Consider the following 22873-nt stretch of genomic DNA (forward strand, 5'->3'; position numbering starts at 1 on the left):
TCAGATATTTCCTTAAGGAATTTGACAAACACTTGCTGTTAGGACATAAAGTAAATGAGATGTATGTCAAGTTTTGTGAAATATATGATAATGGTACAACAAAATTTATACTAAAGCATAGATGCAGAACTAGGAAAAGGGGAAAAATTGCCCAAACATACAAGCAATACAAAGATGCGAGAAACAACAATAGCAGTAAGGAGAGGGGCAGAAAGACTATGACTTTCGGTCATATTCAACAACACAAATATACATACACACACACACATTATTGGAAAAAATTGGAATTGGAATATTGGAAAAAATAATTAAAACTAAATGGGTAGAACACCTGGAGAGAAATGATATAATTTCAGACAGACAGTATGGTTTTCGATTTGGAAGATCCTGTGTATCGAATTTACTCAGTTTCTATGATCGAGCAACAGATATATTACAGGAAAGAGATGGTTGGGTTGACTGCATCTATCTGGACCTAAAAAAGGCATTCAACAGAGTTCCACATAGAGAGGTTGTTCTGGAAACTGGAAAATATTGGAGGGGTGACAGGTAAGCTTCTAACATGGATGAAAAATTTTCTGACTGATAGAAAAATGAGGGCAGTAATCAGAGGCAATGTATCGGACTGGAGAAATGTCACAAGTGGAGTACCACAGGGTTCAGTTCTTGCACCAGTGATGTTTATTGTCTACATAAATGATCTACCAGTTGGTATACAGAATTACATGAACATGTTTGCTGATGATGCTAAGATAATAGGAAGGATAAGAAATTTAGATGATTGGCATGCCCTTCAAGAAAACCTGGATAAAATAAGTATATGGAGCACCACTTGGCAAATGGAATTTAATGTAATTAAATGCCATGTTATGGAATGTGGAACAGGAGAACATAGACCCCACACAACCTATACATTATGTGAGAAATCTTTAAAGAATTCTGATAAAGAAAGAGATCTAGGGGTGGTTCTAGATAGAAAACTATCACCTGAGGACCACATAAAGAATATTGTGCGAGGAGCCTATGCTACGCTTTCTAACTTTAGAATTGCGTTTAAATACATGGATGGTGATATACTAAAGAAATTGTTCATGACTTTTGTTACGCCAAAGCTAGAATATGCAGCTGTTGTGTGGTGCCCAACAACAGAAGTTGGCCCATATCTTAAGAAGCACATCAACAAACTGGAAAAGGTGCAAAGACATGCTACTAAGTGGCTCCCAGAACTGAAGGGCAAGAGCTACGAGGAGAGGTTAGAGGCATTAAATATGCCAAAACTAAAAGACAGAAGAAAGAGGTGATATGATCACTACATACAAAATAGTAACAGGAATTGATAAAATCGACAGGGAAGATTTCCTGAGACCTGGAACTTCAAGAACAGGAGGTCATAGATTGAAACTAGCTTAACACAGATGATAAAGAAATATAAGAAAATTCACTTTCGCAAATAGAGTGGTAGACGGTTGGAACAAGTTAGGTGAGAAGGTGGTGGAGGCCAAGACTGTCAGTAGTTTCAAAGCGTTACATGACAAAGAGTGCTGGGAAGACGGTCTCATCCTGTAACTACACTTAGGTAATTACACACACACACACTATATATATATATATATATATATATATATATATATATATATATATATATATATATATATATATATATATATATATATATGTCGTACCTAGTAGCCAGAACGCACTTTTCAGCCTACTATGCAAGGCCCGATTTGCCTAATAAGCCAAGTTTTCATGAATAATATATTTTCTCTATTTTTTTTCTTATGAAATGATAAAGCTATCCATTTCATTATGTATGAGGTCAATTCTTTTTTTATTGGAGTTAAAATTAATATAGATATATGACCGAACCTAACCATCCCTACCTAACCTATCTTTATAGGTTAGTTTAGGTAACTGAAAATGTTAGGTTAGGTAGTCGAAAAAACATTATTTCATGAAAACTTGGCTTATTAGGCAAATCGGGCCTTGCATAGTAGGCTGAGATGTGCGTTCTGGCTACTAGGTACGACACATTATATATATATTTATATATATATATATATATATATATATATATATATATATATATATATATATATATATATATATATATATATATATATATATATATATATATATATATATATATATATATATATCGGACAATTAGTAAAAAAAAAAAAAATTTTAATTATTTTACCTTGTACCTAGATCCACCAGGCCTGTTTGGTGCATGTTTCAGTACTTCAGAAATCTGGAAGGTCACATCCTCCTCCTCAACTTGTGGATGTGCGTTGATAGATGATTCTGTAAAATTAAGTTATTTATATAATAATAAATTCAGTATAACAATAATATTCTGTAAAATTAAAAGTAATTTATACATCAATCAGATAAAACTCTCCAGAGATGGTGATACACAACATATAAAGGACAAGCTTCAGAACAAAATATGCATTTAGGAATAAGGTTTTGTACATGTAGGTAGCACATGAGAAAATAAGTGGAAGGTGATCAAGTTTATATTAACCCGTTAATGGCTTTGTTAAGGCTTTGCAAGAATGAAAAAATATTAATAATATAATATCACCTACCAATTAATTGTACATCATTTATAAGTCAATTATTTGCATTATTATTATTCAATACTAATGATATAAAAATGCATTTTGTAGTCTACTATTTATGCAAGTATTAAGCACAGGATCATGAAATAAACTGCAAAATACTGTAATGGATAAACCAATTAAGTTTACATTTTCCTATAGCTAAGTCAGTCAGTTCTATTAGCAGCAGAGAACAATTATGCCCAACCTCTATTAAATGAAACAATCTTAAGAGCAAGTGATAGAAATATAATCATTTATGCTTGGGAAAATATTATGGAATGGTTCCAAATATGAAAAATATTAAGTTTTTTGGTTAAAATTTTTTAACTTAAAATTTAAATTTTTAAGTAAATTTTAAACTTTAAAAAAATTATTAAATTTTTTGGTTACTTACTTAAAATAACATTATATAGTTCTTGTTTTTGTAGAAATGCCAATTTCTTCTTTTGCCCTTCCAGACTGTATAGTGACCACAGGCGGTTTGTTCATATCTTCATTATTCTTCGAACCGTGGTTGCACAATCAGACCCACGTACACTGGTTAAAAGCATCACCTAAAAGCAACAACAAAAAAGTAGTACACTGACGAATTTTGAATATATATATATTTATATATATATATATATATATATATATATATATATATATATATATATATATATATATATATATATATATATATGTATATATATATATATATAAATCATTCCTTGGTTTAGATATGTTGATGATATCTTGTGTATTTGGCCTTCAGATGTAAACACAGACGAATTTGTAGCCAAACTTAATGACCAAGTCACCTCCATAAAATTTACTATGGAGACTGAAATTGATAAATGTTTGCCATTCTTAGATGTGCTTATTCATAGGGAAAACTCTTCATTAAAGTTTAGTGTTTACAGAAAACCTACGAACAATTTATCTTATGTTCATTATTTTTCAGGGCATAAATACAATGTAAAAAAGTCAATTTTTTCTTCAATGTATCTAAGAGCTCTTCGAGTTGTGAGTCCAGAATTCTTAGATGAAGAATTTAAGAATATTGATTCGATTGGTCTTAAGCTTTGTTACCCACTGAATTTTTTGGAAGTTTGTCGTAACAAAGCTCGTCGTACATATTATAATAATGTATGCAGTGAAAGGATTCGCCCAAAGAATGTGTTATGTTTACCATATTTCTCTGGGTTTGAGAATATTGTCAAGGCCTTGAAACTTTTTAATATAGATGTAATGTTTAGCTACGAAAACACTGTTGGTAAGCTATTAGTAAGGAACAGCCCTCGTAGTGATAATTGCGTCATTTATAAAATACCTTGTAAGGAATGTAATAAGTTCTATGTCGGGCAAACATCTAAAGATTTAAAATGTAGAATATCGCAACATAAATACTCTGTAAAACATGGCCAATTGTCTAATGCTTTGTTTGTGCATTTGTCAGAAAAAGCTCACCAAATTGATTGGGAGAGTGCTTCTTCAATAACAAATTGTAAAAGCACCTATAACAGAAACATAATTGAATCTGCTTTGATACAGATCACCAAAGAAAGTAATTTGAATATTAGCAGTGGTCTATATAACTTAGATCCATTTCTAATAGATCAGCTAAAGGGCGATTTAAGTAGAATCATTGAAAAACATTTGTCTCACTAATTTATTGTATATATTTACTTCTTTATGTTATAATTACCTATATATTATGCTTGTATGTCTGCTGTATCAGATGGGCCATTGTGCTACATCGGATGTGCCAATTGGGTGCATCTGATGGGCCAATGGGCCTTCTGCGTTGTCCAAGTATTGTACCTCACCTTACTTCACCACTCCTTCCTGCCTATTTATACCCATCACTCGATCTGTAAAATGACCTTCTGAAGATGTATTTAATATACGAAAGTACTTAAGGAAATTTCCTGTTTCATTTTTCCTCCGTGGTCTGACATTGTCACATTCTTAATCACGTGTTTATTTTCGTGATATACACACATATATGTATATATATATATATATATATATATATATATATATATATATATATATATATATATATATATATATATATATATATATATATATATATATATATATATATATATATATATATATATATGTATGTATGCCATATACATATATATGCTATGTTGTATGCTACAACTTGGCTGATAATAAAGCCATTCACAACTGCAGGCCTAATAAAAAAAGGAGGTGGCATAGCAATATCTTACAAAGATACCTTCATCTGCAATAGTGTCATTAGTAATAGAGACGACTATTGTGAATATACCTTTGCCAAGTTCTCCAGTAAATCCCTTAAATCCTCCTTGACTATAAGTGCCATCTATAGATTTCCCAATACCAACATAGCTTCATTCTCAGATAACGTAAGGAATCTTATCATAAATAACAATCTCAACAAAAATCAAACCAACTTAGTGGTTTGTAATGGTGAACAAAACATGCAGATACTGTACTTATATATAACCTGTGAATAGAGTGTAATAACACCAAAACTATTTGTTTATTGTTTTATGACCATAATAATTGAATCACTAATATGATTCACTAATATATAATCCTAATAATAATCACTAATATATAATCCATTGAGCATGCTGCATCTCTTTCAGTCTCTTTGCAATTTGAACAAGAGGGCTTTTAATTGATCGAACCATATTCTTAAAGTAAAGTAAATGAGATGTATTCCATATTTTGCAAAATATACGATGAAGGCACACAAACATTCATACCAAAACTGAAGGGCAGGATTTATGAGGAGACATTAGAGGCATTAAATATTCCAAAACTAAAAGACAGAAGGAAAAGAGGAGATATGGCTGAAGTATGTTGACCAGACCACACACTAGAAATTGAAGGGACGACGACGTTTCGGTCCGTCCTGGACCATTCTCAAGTCGATTGTGAGAATCGACTTGAGAATGGTCCAGGACGGACCGAAACGTCGTCGTCCCTTCAATTTCTAGTGTGTGGTCTGGTCAACATACCAAATATACTACACATACACAATACTAGGATGCACAATAAACTACCCTACCCAGGCTGAGTATGGTGTGTACAATAAATGATTAGCTAAAAGATAAGAATGAGTTTGTATAAATGGGGTTAAATCAGAGTGGGAAAATGTAAGTGGAGTTCCTCAAAACTCTGTCCTGGGACCTCTGTAATTCGTAATATATATACAAATAATTTAGACTCAGGTTTGATCAGCAATATTTGAAAATTTCCAGATGATACAAAAGGGATTTTTTTCTGGATTCAGGATTATTTTTTTTATGGCTGAAAACATGTTTTCAGCAATAAAAGAAATACAGTATTGCTGGAACAACCGTCGACACCTTCAAGAGAAAACCTGAACATCTTCAAGAAGTGCTGGACAAACAAGGCTGTGGTGGATATGTGGGCCTGAGGGGCCTGTCCAAGCAACAGCCTGTTGGATCAAGCTCTCACATGTCAAGCCTGGCCTTGGAAGGGCTTGATGAGTAGAACAACTACCAGAACCCTGTAATGCATGTATCAAGCAGATAACTAGGTTGTAGAGGATAGATAACATAGTGATTATAAGAAAACTAAAAACTCACTGGAAGCAATATAAATTACAAAAGTTGATACTCAACTTCTTTCCATTGTACCTCCCGTGTGTCAGCTTATCACTCTACTGCTAATATCACGGTATTGCAGAATATCTGTCTCTACATTGCCAAGGTGTCCAGGCAGTGAGCACCACATAATGCAGTGCAGTCCTGTAAGAATAAGCACAGTAAGTATGGGCATGGAGGGGGTGCAGCAGTGGCTTGTGAAGGGCTGGAGAGTAAATGGACAAAGCAGACAGATAAGATGGCAATATATAAGGGGAAAAAATTAAAAAGCTAGGATACAAAACTAATTGAGATCAAAAGCATAAATTACTAAAGTAGGGGAAAAAATAACAAATGACTTCATAAAAAAATTATCCAATTGCCAACAGCAACTTGGTAGTACGAGTCTAAGTCTAAGAAACAAAAAAAATTTAAATGCTGTTATCTGCAATGAAACAATACATACTATTGCACGTACCGAAACATTGATGAATGTAATAAATAGAGAACTATTTGCTGAATGTCCCATAAATGGATTTAAACTATTTTACACAAAGAGGGGGAGAAGCCATGTATGTTAGGGAATATTTGAAATGTAGTCTCGAAAAGTACACAACTGTGATAGGAAAATTAGGTCACATGGAGGAGTGGGTCTGTATACTATGGAAGACCTTGTATGCTCGGAGCTCCTTAACATTACAAATGAGGTGGTAGAGGTATTGGGATTAAAAATAGAGAAAATAAATTTAGTGATTATTCTAATATACAAACCGCCAGATGCAACGGCCGAGGAATTCACAGAACAGATAAACAAAATGGAGAACTCGATACCTCATATTATCTTCCTAGGTGACTTCAACTTGCCTAGTCTAAGATGGAGAATAGCAAACAATAATATTATACCAGGAAATTTATCGAGACCTAACCACTCAGCTTCCTGGCAATACGTTAGTAATGAATAAATATGATATATTTACTCATTATAATGTTGGTGCTGAATGTACAACACGAAAAAACATAATTTTAATCTGAAAAAGTATCTTTTTATAAAGAAATTAGACGAAAATAAAGAGCTGGTGACGCCAAATCAAGTCGACGATCCAAGCGTCGGTTAGGTTAAGTTAGGTCAACCTAACCTAACATATTATATTTATTCATTACTAACGTATTGCCAGGAAGCTTTGTGAAGCTTGTGTAGCTTGTGGTAGCTTGTGGTAATTAAACGGACCCTCATTTTAACAGAAACTTGGCTAAGTAAAGACTATACCCAACTCTACAACTTAGCTGGTTTTAAAGGCATTCATAATTGCAGGCCTAGTAAAAAAGGAGGTGTTATACCAAAACAGATGCAGAACTAGGAAACAGGATTTGTTCAACAGAAATTTTGAAATTGTTCACAATTTTTGTTAGACCAAAGTTGGAGTATGCAGCAGTTGTATGGTGCCCATATCTTAGAAAGCATATCAACAAACTGGAAACGGTGCAGAGACATGCCACTAAGTGGCATTAACTAAATGCCATTAAATATGCCAAATATACTACATAAATATACATACTACACATGCACAATAATTGTCCATGGCCATCAACACACCTCCAGGGCCACCAACACACCTCCAGGGCCACCAACACACCTCCAGGGCCATCAACACACCTCCAGGGCCACCAACACACCTCCAGGGCCACCAACACACCTCCAGGGCCATCAACACACCTCCAGCCAGGGCCACCAACACACCTCCAGGGCCACCAACACACCTCCAGGGCCACTAACACACCTCCAGGGCCATCAACACACCTCCAGGGCCACCAACACACCTCCAGGGCCATCAACACACCTCCAGGGCCACCAACACACCTCCAGGGCCACCAACACACCTCCAGGGCCATCAACACACCTCCAGGGCCACCAACACACCTCCAGGGCCACCAACACACCTCCAGGGCCACCAACACACCTCCAGGGCCATCAACACACCTCCAGCCAGGGCCACCAACACACCTCCAGGGCCATCAACACACCTCCAGGGCCACCAACACACCTCCAGGGCCATCAACACACCTCCAGCCAGGGCCAGCAACACACCTTCAGGGCCATCAACACACCTCCAGGGCCACCAACACACCTCCAGGGCCACCAACAAACCTCCAGGGCCATCAACACGCCTCCAGGGCCATCAACACAACACCACCATCAACACACCTCCAGCCAGGGCCATCAACACAACACCACCATCAACACACCTCCAGCCAGGGTCACCAACACACCTTCAGGGCCACCAACACACCTCCAGGGCCACCAACACACCTCCAGGGCCACCAACACACCTCCAGGGCCATCAACACACCTCCAGCCAGGGCCATCAACACAACACCACCATCAACACACCTCCAGCTAGGGCCATCAACACAACACCACCATCAACACACCATCTAGCCTACCACCAGAAGCTTATATATATATACTACACATGTCTAAGAGCAAATAAAAGAAAACAGTTACCTTAACTATTGAAGATGCAGCAGGAGTTTGTGGATAAGCCAGCAGCAGTCCCTCTCGACACGGTTTTAAAATGGCGGCGACTACCACAACATGCAACGAGCCTAAAGAATGTCCAGCGCTGGCATTATCTAAACGCTATTATATATTATCAAGCAATACGGAAATCTAAAATAAAAAAATGATACAAATAATTGTATTAAATATTTATTTGCAATTACAATACCTCGGGAATATATTTTTGCGTTAGCAAAACATATTAAGTTCGTATTTAGTTTAACTCATTTAAATTCTTTACAAATAATAACCTGATTTTACCTGATGGCCACTAACATTAATGTTTTATGTTGATACATTTCATACCCTTATTATTTCAATTTCTTTCTTTATTATGCACCCCATACCCATCCCGTGGGCGGTGGTGTAAAGGATTACAGAGGCACATAATGGGTTCAGGAACTGAACTCTCTAGTTTGTTTAGCTAAGCAAATAACAATTTTTGACGCTAGTTACAAAATTATTAATGTTATATATACATGTACACACTCTCATACATACATGTACATATATATATATATGTATACATATATACATACACATACATATTTATAATCACCCACACAAATACACACATCAATAATCTCTGTGTCACTTATTTTATACATGTTCTTGTAGAACATTCTATTGCGAACACATTGGGCGCTGCCCAATAAACTCGCCCCTCGGGGCAAAATTATTTTTTTTTTTTTAATCTTGGTGGAACATAAAATGGCCGCCTGTGTTTATGCTGTCGTCAGATGGCGCTGTGACGTCACAGATGAGGGAAGCACGTACTGCGCATTAATGCCTCCATCCCTCGTTATTCATTTATTTTATTTATTTAGATTCAGATTCAGATTCAGATGTTTATTCAGGTAAGGTATATACATACAAGTGATGTTACATTAATGGATTGATATATAGATAGAGCTAGTACATACAATGCCTAAAGCCACTATTACGCAATGCGTTTCGGGCAAGAAAACTTTAATATCTAGAACTTAATACTAATTGAGCATAAAGAATAAAAGATGTTGAGAACAAATACAAATAAAGATAAAAAAAAGGGGGAAACATGACTGAACAAGCAGCACAAATACAATAGGTTGACAAACAGTGTTGATTAAAAAAGAAAAAAAAAAAAAAAGAAAATAACAGACATGGGTTGACAATAGAGGAGTGAGGTAGATTACAGGGAATTTATTAGGTAGTGTTTAGTTTTTATCTTAAACTGGTTGAGAGAGGTACAGTCTTTAACATGGTTGGGAAGGTCATTCCACATTCTGGGCCCCTTGATTTGCAGAGCATTTCTAGTTTGATTAAGACGTACTCTAGGAATATCAAAACTGTATTTATTTCTGGTGTGGTGCTCATGGGTTCTGTTACAACCTACTATGAAGCTTTTAAGATCAGGTTTGGCATTATAGTTTAGCGTTTTATATATGTATAATACACATGAGAGAATGTGCAGAGACTTAATATCTAACATATTAAGAGATTTGAGTAGGGGTACCGAGTGATGTCTGGGGCCAGAGTTGGATATTGTTCTAATAGCGGCTTTGTGTTGGGTAATTAGAGGACGTAAGTGATTTTGGGTAGTAGAACCCCAAGCACAAATACCATAGTTGAGATAAGGATAGATAAGGGAGTAATAGAGAGTCACCAGGGCAGGGCGTGGTACATAATATCTGATCTTAGAAAGAATGCCCACAGTTTTTGAAACTTTTTTAGATATATTTAGAATGTGTCCCTGGAAATTCAGCTTGTGGTCAATGAGAATGCCAAGGAATTTGCCATCTAATTTGTTACAAATTTGGGTATTGTTTATTTTGAGATTTATAAGACTAGAGGATTTATTGCCAAACAGAATATAGAAGGTTTTGTCAATGTTAAGGGTGAGTTTGTTGGCAGTTAGCCAAAGATGGACTTTATTTAGCTCAGTATTTACTGTGGCATTTAGAGCAAGAGGGTCAGGACTGGAGTAAATGAAGGTTGTGTCGTCAGCAAATAGAATTGGTTTGAGGTGTTGGGAGGCATTTGGAAGGTCATTAATGTAGATGAGAAAGAGGAGAGGGCCAAGTATGCTGCCCTGAGGAACACCAATGTTGATGGGTAGGGTGGGAGAAATTGTATTATTCACAGAAACATATTGGAGCCTGTCAGTAAGGTAGGACTCGAGGTATTGTAGGGAGTGTCCTCTGACTCCATAATGATGTAATTTAAGAAGAAGGTTATGGTGGTTGACAGTATCAAAAGCTTTACGCAGGTCCACAAATAACCCAACAGGGAACTCCTTTTTATCAAGAGCTGTATGAATCGAGTTAAGCATACTAATAAGTGCATCGTTAGTGCTTTTTTTGGGTCTGAAGCCATATTGGATTCTCGGAACCACAGATTTATATATATACAAGAACGTACATTGGGGGTTAAGAGACAACATAGAGCTTAAGTTAGAATTATAATCTTGTAAAACCACTAGCTTGCATATAGCGTTTCGGGCAAGTCCTTAAACTAATCTTTGAGCAAATTCTTAAACAAAGTTTTAGAGAAATAATTAAATGTAAAATTGATAAAAAGTGTTTAACAGGTACATTACAGCTTTACTTTACAAGTACAGATGATTTTAAGCAGGATAATTACAGTAAAATTGTCAAAAAATTGTTTACAGGTACGATGCAAGAATTTTCGACACAAAAGCAGATCAGAACAATACACAATAATAACAATACACAATAATGAACAAGGAATCCTAAGTACAATTAGGAAAACATCTCAGGGTTATACATTGGATTACTGAAGCACAATATGAGGATCATAACAAATAGTAATGCAGTAGAATATGCACTCATATTCTATTATTAAGTTAATATTAAGTTCCTTCCTCATGTTAAGTATCTTTGTGGTACTAGGGACATCCAAGGATTATCTTCAAGGCTTCGTTCTGCAAGTTTTCAAGCCCTTTAAGCTTTCTTTCAGTCATCAAGGCAAGCAGAGATGCAACATAATCCACTAAAGATCTGATGTATGCAAGGTACATCATTTTGACAATTGTGACATTGGCACCATAGCCTGAGTGATAACCTGCAACATCTCCAAGAGGGCTTATGGAGCCTCTCATTATACTGACGACAGAGTCTGAATACAACAGGACAATACAAGACCAAAGTATTTGAATCTGTTAACATAGTCAAGCTGGGAGCCATCATACAGTTGCATCTTGCGAACAGCTCCTCCCTGCCTGGGTGGACACCCGTTTAGTATCTTTGTTTCCTCTGCTGAGATATGACTAAACCTAAGTCCTGACATATAAGACTAATACAGAGTTAAGAGTGTTCTGCATGTTAGCATAACAAGTAGCAAGAGGTAATCGTGATTAACAGTATCAAAGGCCTTTCTCAGGTCAATGAAGAGTCCAATTGGAAACTCATTTTTGTCAAGGGCAGAGTAAATTATATCAAGGAGACTAATAATTGCATCGTTGGTACTCTTTTGAGAGCGAAAGCCAAACTGACAGGGGCTAAGAATGTCGAATTTTACGAGATAGGAGTAGAGCTGTTTGTAGATAATTTTTTCAAATATTTTTGATAGTATGGGTAGGTTCGATATTGGTCTGTAGTTGTTTATGTCTGACGGATTACCTCCTTTATGAACTGGCGTTACTCTTGCGTTTTTACGGATATCAGGGAAGGTATGACACTCAAGGGATTTGTTGAACAGCAGAGCTATAGGTGGTGCAAGGGCATGGGAGGCGCTCTTGTATACAATAGATGGGATTTCACTGATGTTCCCAGCTTTGGTTTTTAGTGAGTGTATGATGGACACAACATCTGACGGGCTGACTGATGAGAGGAGAAGAGAGTTTGGATAGCTGCCTGAGAGATATGTGTTGATATGTGTCTGAGTCTGTGGGATTTTACTTGCAAGGTTAGCACCAATCGATGAAAAGAAGCTATTAAATTCAATCGCCATTTCTAAGTCAGATGACAGTGTAAGGCCATCCTTAGAGAGTGTTATCTGGTTGTGGGAGTGTTGTTTAGTTCCTAGGATATTAGAGATGGTATTCCATGTGCTTTTCATGTTGCCTTTTGCTTCTTTGAATCTAGTCTCATAGTATGAAAGTTTTGCTTTTCTTATGATACTGGTAAGCACTGATGAGTACCTTTTAACTACTTCCTTTGAAACTAGGCCACTCCTAAATTTCTTTTCGTATTCATGTTTTTTGTTGATTGATTTAATTATGCCACTTGTGAGCCACGGGTTATTTTTTCTTTTATTAGTTACTTGTTTGGTAAGGAGGGGACAGTGAGTGTTGTAGAGGCTTAGAGTTTTGGAGAGAAAGAGGTTAGTTGATGAGTTTATATCCTGTGAATTATTAAATTCAGATTCCCAGCTAATATTGTGAAGTGCATTAGAGAGATTGCCTAAAGCTGATTCACTATGTAGCCTGAATGAAAGTTTTTTGGTTTCTGGTGGTGATGTGTCAATGTTTGCTATGAGGAAAGTAGGATAGTGGTCAGTTGTTCTGTCATAAATTACCCCAGATGTAAGGGGAGCTGTTATATTAGTCGAAAGGTGATCCAGGGTAGTGGCAGATGTTTGAGTGACTCGGGTGGGCTTGGTGATTGTGGGGATTAGCATACAGGAGTGCATGCTGTTACGGAAATAGTCAACTTGAGGGTTGTTTTCAACATTCAATAAAGAAATTCTGGAGGGCTTCTGTGCAAGGGTTAGGATGAGCTAGCCTAAGCATTTTTATACCAATTTGACAGTTATTTTCAGTAACACGATAAACAACGCTCGGAATATTAAGTTCCTTTCTCATATTAAGTATCTTTGTGGTACGAGGGCACCCAAGGATTATCCTCACGGCTTCGTTCTGCAATTTTTCAAGCCCTCCAAGCTTTCTTTCAGGATGCCTTAAAGTTAGTTTAGTTCATTTATTATGCACCCCATACCCATCTTGTGGGCGGTAGTGGAAAGGGTTGCAGAGGCACGTAATGGGCTCAGGGACTGAACCACACAATTCATTTAGCTAAGCAAGTTACAATCTTGATGAGCTAGTTACAAAATTCAGTATAAGTCGTCACATCAACAATGGGTTCGAGATCGATCACAAGTACAGTTTCTAAATTAAGCAACTGACATATGTGGAGAGCTAGTGTCACAATTGATATGTTTGTCCTGCACACCGCCCCCCATCCAGTGGGCAGCGGTGGATAGGTTACAATCACTTTGTTACTACTTACAGTTAGCAAACTGGGGATATTTGGCTAAAATTTCTGGTACCAGATCATTTTGAATGAAATATTGACACATCGTTGGTACATTGGTTATAGAATTGTCTCTGAATTCACTATCACATAGTGACGGAGGGTGTGCAAATAATTTTGTTGACAGTTAACATTTGGTCAGGTCTACATCGGCAGATAATGAGAATTCCCAGAAATACTTGTAACCGAGTCTAAGCCGAGCAGTAGTAACATCTAGAAGTCTGCTGATTTTATTGGATGAACCATAGATGTGTCGCTCCTCTTGCATAATAGTATTGAACGAAAGTTAATCTCCCCAAACACTTTCGCGTTTTGGGCAAGTTACCCCTCCACTCTCTCCATTTTTTTTTTGGACATTCCCTGGTATGATGGCAAATTAAATTAGATGGCAAATTCCTTGGCATTCTCATTGACCACAAGCTGAATTTCCAGGGACACATTCTAAATATATCTAAAAAAGTCTCAAAAACTGTGGGCATTCTTTCTAAGATCAGATATTATGTACCACGCCCTGCTCTGGTGACTCTCTATTACTCCCTTATCTATCCTTATCTCAACTATGGTATTTGTGCTTGGGGTTCTACTACCCAAAATCACTTACGTCCTCTAATTACCCAACACAAAGCCGCTATTAGAACAATATCCAACTCTGGCCCCAGACATCACTCGGTACCCCTACTCAAATCTCTTAATATGTTAGATATTAAGTCACTGCACATTCTCTCATGTGTATTATACATATATAAAACGCTAAACTATAATGCCAATCCTGATCTTAAAAGCTTCATAGAAGGTTGTAACAGAACCCATGAGCACCACACCAGAAATAAATACAGTTTTGATATCCCTAGAGTACGTCTTAATCAAACTAGAAATGCTCTGCAAATCAAGGGGCCCAGAATGTGGAATGACCTTCCCAACCATGTTAAAGACTGTACCTCTCTCAACCAGTTTAAGATAAAAACGAAACACTACCTAATAAATTCCCTGTAATCTACCTCACTCCTCTATTGTCAACCCATGTCTGTTATTTTCTTTTTTTTTCTTTTTTTAATCAACACTGTTTGTCAACCTATTGTATTTGTGCTGCTTTTTCAGTCATGTTCCCCCTTTTTTTTTATCTTTATTTGTATTTGTTCTCAACATCTTTTATTCTTTATGCTCAATTAGTATTAAGTTCTAGATATTAATGTTTTTCTTGCCCGAAACGCATTGCGTAATAGTGGCTTTAGGCATTGTATGTACTAGCTCTATCTATATATCAATCCATTAATGTAACATCACTTGTATGTATATACCTTACCTGAATAAACATCTGAATCTGAATCTGAATCTGAATCTGAATCTGGTAGTGTGCGGAAATTCTGAAAAGTGTATACTCTTTTCAACTTTGTCACCTTAATTCTCGTCCTATGTCTTTCATTTTGGTATCAATGCGTTCGCAATAGAATTCCCAACAGAACTATGTGCATATAATGTCAAAGACAGCAGCGCGCTCCACCCGCCGACAAGATGAATGTAGGCCAAGGGTACCAGAAAAAGAAAGCTGAGCCACCCTCAGGCAACTCTCATTACATTAGAGAGCGTGGTAATACTGAAAAGTATATACCCTTTTCAACTTTGTTACCTCAATTCTCATCCTAGGTTTTTCAATTTAGCATCAATGTGTTCGCAATAGAATTCTCTACAGGACTAAAGGCATATAAACTCCAAAAGCCCGGCTTACCATCCGCAACAAACAGAGAAAGCGAGAGCGTGTTACCAGGGAGCGCACAAGAGCGATAAAATGTATACACTCTTTTCATTCTGGTCACCTCAATTGTCATCCTAGGTCTTTCATTTTGGTATCAATGTGTTCGCAATAGAATTTCCAACCGGAATATATGCATGAAATGTCAAAAACAGCAGCGTGCTCCACCCGCTGACGTGATGAAAGCACGGCGGACCATCCACACAAAACAGAGAAAGTGAGAGAAAGTAACCCGGGAGCACTCTAGTGCAATGTAATGTGAACACTCTTTTCACTTTGGTTACCTCAATTCTCGTCATATGTCTCATTTTGGTATCAATGTGTTCGCAATTGTATCTGCTGGCATTTTACCCTTTGCTTGGATCTGAAGGGTTTTAGGCTCACCACGATGCAATCTGATAGTACCACACGTGTATATACCTATCTTCAAGCAGCAATTCACTCATTCAAACCGACTTATAATAGTTATCCATATATAAATGGTAATCTTTGTTCTACCTGTTAACCTGTCATATGAAGAAAGATTGTCAAAGCTTATATTACATTCTCTAGAAAAGCAAAGAATTAGGAGTGACATATGGTAGAGGTGCACAATGGGATGAATGGACATAACAAAGGGGACATTAATGGGGTATTAAAAGTAGCAACACAAGACAGAACTCGAAACAAAGTGTAAAAATTGGAAAAATTTAGATTTAGGAAAGAACTGCATGGGTAAATACACTGGGTTTGTACCTCAAGGTTCATGTATGCAATATTACAGAGTTCCAATTAACTCCCATGCATGCTGTTAATTTATGTTATGTTCATGTTTTTTATGTTAAAATGTTTTTGTTGATTTGTTTGTATATTTTCATAAGTAAAGCATGCTTACTGTCTTATTCCAAGTTTTATGATAACTTTACAAGGTTTAAATCATAAAGTTCAATATATATTCTGGTTTTCACACAGGAATTATACGTTAATATAACATCATAATAACGTAATGATGTCGTGTAAATAACGTTATACTGACGTCATATAAATGTTATATTTATGTTATAAGAACGTAAATTGGATAGCTTTACAGAAAGTAAACAAAAAAAACTAAATGTTGACTGAAAATTATTTATTATTAAATATAAAGCATGAAAACATTATAATACCATAGCATTCACTATTATTTTTAAATTTTTACATATATCTTAAAAAACTGTGTCTCAAGAATATATGTTTTTAGTTATATCCTTTGATTTTAAGAACGTCAGATATACGTATTTATGTCAAAAGTTACAGTATTACCTTTGTGGCACCATTTAAAAACGTCCACAAACGTGCTGTGTTTGCTGGGATTACATCTGTCCAGGGAGAGTTTCAGAGCATGGTCTGCATTTAAGAACAGGATTTTGTAAGTGTAGTTGACACAAGAGAATGTGTGGAGGGAGTTAATATTTAGCAAGTTTGGGGATTTAAACAAGGGAGCTGAGTGTTGTCTGAAAGCAGAGTTAATTATTATTCTGATAGCAGATTTTTGCTGTGTGATGATGGGCTTAAGGTGGTTTGCAGTGGTAGACCCCCATGCACAGATACCATAATTAAGATAGGGGTAGATTAGTGCATAATATAGTGAGAGGAGAGCAGAGTTAGGAACATAATATCTGATTTTGGAGAGTATACCAACTGTCTTAGAGACTTTCTTAGTTATGTGTTGAATGTGGGTGCTGAAGTTGAGTCTCTTGTCTAGGAATAGGCCAAGAAACTTGCCATCATTTTTATTACTAATGTTAATGTTGTCTATCTGTAGCTGAATTGCATTTGATGATTTGCTTTCTCTCAGAACAATGTTTATTTCACGTGAATTCGTTAATAAACAGATATGTTTTATATGTCTCAAGAAAGGCAGACATATAAGCTTCACTTTAAACACTTTACTATAGACATATTTAAAGTTCTAATGAAGATACATGTATTTTAAAAATTACGGAGCTCCCACCCCGTACAGACTGAATGACAGAGCAACTCTCTCTCAGATCAATGTTTATTTCACGTAAATTCGTTAATAAACACAAATGTTTTATATGTCTTATGCAAGATAGAAATAAGAGCTTCATTTTAAATACATTACAATAGACATATTTATAGCTCAAGTGAAGATACATATGTTTTTATAGTAGCGCTCAGTAGCTTGTCGGGCATGGAGTGCAGACGCCTACGCACTTGCCGATATATTGTATAATTAACAAAGATACGCTAATAAAGCCTAAAATCTTATATGCCTCCAGAAAGACCGAGATATGAACATTATTATGATTGCACCAAATGAAATATATCATGTTCGAGAACAAAGATATATCAATTTTAAATTAAGTTTCGACTCTTGCTCGGGCGAGAGAGATGGGGCGACTCTCGCCCCATCTATTGGGGATTCTGTCCACTAAAGACCCAAAGCTACTCAAACCCTCCTAGCATTATTTAGGTAATGAAGTAATATGGTATATATACTCACTATAATGTGGGTGTTGAATGCAGAACATGAGAAAACATATATTTACTCCAAACTAATATAATTTCATTATGAAATAAGTAAATAAGTAGCATCAAAGGAAGTCGACGGTCCAAGCGTCAATGTTGTGGAGCGACTTATCCAAGATATATCGTTGTTTGGGAAGTGTTTGTTGGCATATCCAGTTTTCGCACTTCTCTGCACAAATTATCACAAATTTAAATTATAATGTTAACAAGTAGAATACATATTTTTAATAAAATCTAACATAACTAGCCAGAAAACATTTAACATTTATTAAAAATATATGTTTGGAAGTTAAATCGACTTCATAGGACAATAGTTTTGTTATATTACAAAAAAAAAAAAAAATAAATATATACTCGTTATTCGTTGACATGCGTTCGTTACCTAAACTACCATGTACTGTACTTATGTAAAATCTCCCATGTCTCTTCGCTCATCTCACCAAACCCTACAGGCTCCGTGATATATTGTTTAATTAATTGAGATTCACAAATAAAGCTTATAATTGTATATGTTATCAAAAAGGCAGAGCTTAGTTTAGTTCATTTATTATGCACCCCATACCCATCCTATGGGCGATAGTGGAGTGTTACAGAGGCACATAATGGGCTCAGGGACTGAGCCCCACAATTCATATAGCCAAGCAAGTTATAATCTTGATAAGCTAGTTACAAAAGTCAATGCACATTGTCACATCAACAATGGGCTCGAGACCGACCACAAGTACAGTTTATAATTTAAGCAACTGACATATATGGAGGGCTAGTGTCACAATTGATATGTTTATCCTACACATAACCTCCTCTCTCCCTTCAAATGGGCAGCGGTGGATAGGTTACAATCAAGTCGTTTTTTGCGTTTTATTCAGAGATTAGATCTTATTGGGTGAGGAAAGATATTCATATTTTAAAGAAGGCTTCTTGGCTGATGCTCTCCATTGATGGAAAATATACAACCTTTTGAAAATCAATGTTACTTTGATCTAGATAATGTAATTAACGAAAGTATTTATGTCATCAGAAAGGTAGAAATATAGGCTACATTTAAAATCCTTTGTCATAAATATAACTGAAGTGAAAACGAAGATATATGCGTTTTGATAGTTACTTGATGGCTAGCTCTGAGAGTGTGAAGCCCTGCACACCAGCCAATAAATTGTATAATTAGTTTCCATATATTTTAATTAATCTTAAAAATCTATATGTCAGAAGAAAGGAAGATGTAGCCGTTAATGTGACAACATTTAAAAATATATATCTCTTAAGTTAAATAAATAATACCACCTTATCGCCTGTGTCCGGACACATGAAAACTACCTAGGTATCAGTATCCAGCCAGGCGCGGATCACAGGCTGCACAATACTGATAAATTATGTAATGCACTACTTGTGGTCGATCTCGAACCCATTTATGATGTGACGACTTATAGTGAATTTTGTAACTAGCTCATCAAGATTGTAACTTGCTTAGCTAAATGAATTGTGGGGTTCGGTCCATTCATTTTCTTTCTTTATTATGCACCCCATAATACCCATTCCGTGGGCGGTGATGTAAAGGATTACAGAGGCCCATAATCGGTTCAGGAACTGAACCCTCTAGTTCGTTTAGCTAAGCAAATAACAATCTTTTGACGCTAGTTACAAAATTATTAATGTACACATACATACGTATACATATATACATACACATACATATTTAATCAACCAAACAAATACACACATCAGTAATCTTTTGTCACAAGTAATTCAACAAAAGGCTCACAACAGTCACTATAAAAGGCACTTTACGTCTATGAGGAGTCGCAGTTACTAGTCTTGCTCCACACCCACCCAACTGGGCGGCAGCTTTACAGTCATTTGCTGCATACTTACCCAACTGGGCGGCAGCTTTACAGTCATGTGCTGCACACATACCCAACTGGGTGGCAGCTTTACAGTCATGTGCTGCACACCCACCCAACTGGGCGGCAGCTTTACAGTCATATGCTTCATACTTACCCAACTAGGCGGCAGCTTTACAGTCATGTGCTCCACACCCACCCAACTGGGCGGCAGCTTTACAGTCATGTGCATGCATTACCTACAGTAAGCAAATTTTGGATACTTCGCTAAGATTTCGGGCAGCACATCATTATGAATGAAGTACTTATACACATTTCATGGACACTATTGATGTTGTTATCTTTAAATTCCGCGATTTTTTCGCATTCCATTATATAATGACGCAAAGTATGCGAATAGTTCTGCTGACAGAGTATACATTTAGTCAAATCTACATCATCAGATGTTACAAATTCCCAGAGGTACTTGTAGCCGAGCCTAAACCTAGCAGTGGTAACATCTAGAAGTCTGCTAGCATTATTGGATGACACATAGACGTGCGATTCATCAAAGTTTATACAATTTTGTGAAATTGAGAGTCAGTGTTGTAACATAAATTGGTAAATCATAAATATTGTAAGTTAAGAATCTGATGCATGTGTGTGTGTTGGGGGGGGGGGTATACCCTTGGTAAGCGAGAGTGAAAAGTAACCTTACACGTTCTGCGGTCAATGTGGGGGGCGAGGGAGGGTGGGAGAGTCAAATCCACCCTCCAACATCTGGGCATAGTACCACCAGCCTCCACAACACTCCATCAGCCTCCAGCTGATGCTTGTAGATGCCTCATCTAACCTCACCTATGTCACACATTAACCTACAGTTCCTGTGATAATTAAACTCATCACAGTGGCGTCTCACCAATATAAACTGTATTGGATTTTGTCCCGAAATAGCTATATGCTGACTGGACGTGTATGTATGTATGTATGTATGTATGTATGTATGTATGTATGTATGTATGTATGTATGTATGTATGTATGTATGTATGTATGTACGCATGTATGTACGCATGTATGTATGTATGTATGTATGTATGTATGTATGTATGTATGTATGTATGTATGTATGTGTGTATGTATTCCCAATCACGTTAAAGACTCCTCCTCTATCATCCAATTAAAAAGAAAAACAACTATGTACTAAATAATCAACTCCTTGTAACTTTAATTATGCTGACCTTCCTATCTGCATTCAGACTGTGCCTACCATCATTATAGGTGATTATAACGCTAGGCATAGGAATATTGGTAATTCGCAGTTCAATAATCGTAACGGCAACCAACTGTTGTCACTATTAGGTAGTCACGATGATGCACAGATTGTGGGTGACCTTGAACCGACGAATATCTACGGGGGTATTCTTGATCTATGTCTCGGTTTCAACGTCTCCCACGCCGTGTGCGCCTCGTCAATAGTGCCAGTTATGGCGTCTGATCATCTGGCCATATTAGCCACTGTAAACATTGGCAGCTCTATCCTCCCCAGTGGAGTGTTCAAGCGGAAGAGGCTGGCTGTGCCCATCGATCAACGAGACAATTTTGTTGCCCATGTGTCAGATTGGTGCAGTTCATCTGAGCCTTCATCAGTTGAAGATTTTAACAATGAGCTCACAGATACTATCGACCAGTTTATAGAAACACTTGATCCATCGTCCAGGCCACGTAACCCAAATTACACTGGTCATAGCACTTATGCTTATTATAATGATTCTAAATTGCATGCACTAAAACGCACTGCCAGAATAATTGGACCAGCTTATAGAAGGACCCGCACTGCTGAAATGCTTCGGCTCTTTCAAGCGGCTCTGGCTAAGGCCAGGGAACGTATGGTGGAGCTGAGGCAGACAGACTGGGAAACTTTTGTCAGTGGTCTCAATTCTCACACGCCACTAAGTCGAGCATAGAAGGATATCAACAAGATCAAAGGGAAAAATGCTGCAGAGATCTCGTACCCTAATCCTCTGCACAGAGCAAATGAGCTTGTTGGTGCTTGGGCCACGACTTCCAGCTTTGACAGTCTTCCTCTACCCTCACAGAATGAATTAAATAATAGATATACTGATAGGGCAAGGCTCCTTGACTTCATGCGTCATCAAGAGGATGACTGTGACATGCTTTTACTGAATACGAACTAGATTCTGCTCTACATAAAGGCAAAGCTACATCACCCGGGGAGGATGGAGTTACTTACGGCATACTGCATATGCTTCTGTTAGTTCCAGGGAATCCCTTGCTTCAATTGTATAATATGAGCTATGTAACTGGGGAGCTTCCTAAGTCATGGACCAACAGTGTTATTATTCCCATTCCTAAACCTCACCAGCCGAATGCTTTTCGCCCAATCTCCCTCACTAGTTGTCTCTATAAGTGTCTTGAGAGGATGTTCTCAACCGTCTCCTTTACAAAATTAATAATATGTTGTCTCCCCAGATATATGGCTTTACGCATGGAAAAAGTGTACATCACTGTATTACCACATTCCTCACCCTGCATACTGATAGGTCATATACCACTTTCCTAGATCTTAAGTCAGCCTTTGACATTGCTAACCCACACGTCATTCTGAGAGAACTTGCTAAAATGAATGTAGGAGGATGGCTTCTACGGTGGATAAGAGGCTATCTATCCAACAGGAAGTCATCTGTACTGTTCCAAGGGCAAAGGCGTGTAACGAGAGATTTTGAACTTGGCACTCCACACGGAGGTGTCCTCAGTCGTACTCTGTT

General features: G+C 36.9%; 1 pseudogene; it reads right to left on the reverse strand.

Moving 5' to 3' along the window:
- LOC138372334 (voltage-dependent T-type calcium channel subunit alpha-1G-like) overlaps positions 1-9552 on the reverse strand; it is an 83500-nt pseudogene extending 73948 nt beyond the window's left edge.
- Between the last annotated feature and the right edge of the window lie 13321 nt (positions 9553-22873).

Source organism: Procambarus clarkii, chromosome 38 (assembly GCF_040958095.1).
Source record: "Procambarus clarkii isolate CNS0578487 chromosome 38, FALCON_Pclarkii_2.0, whole genome shotgun sequence".
Lineage (NCBI taxonomy): Eukaryota > Metazoa > Arthropoda > Malacostraca > Decapoda > Cambaridae > Procambarus > Procambarus clarkii.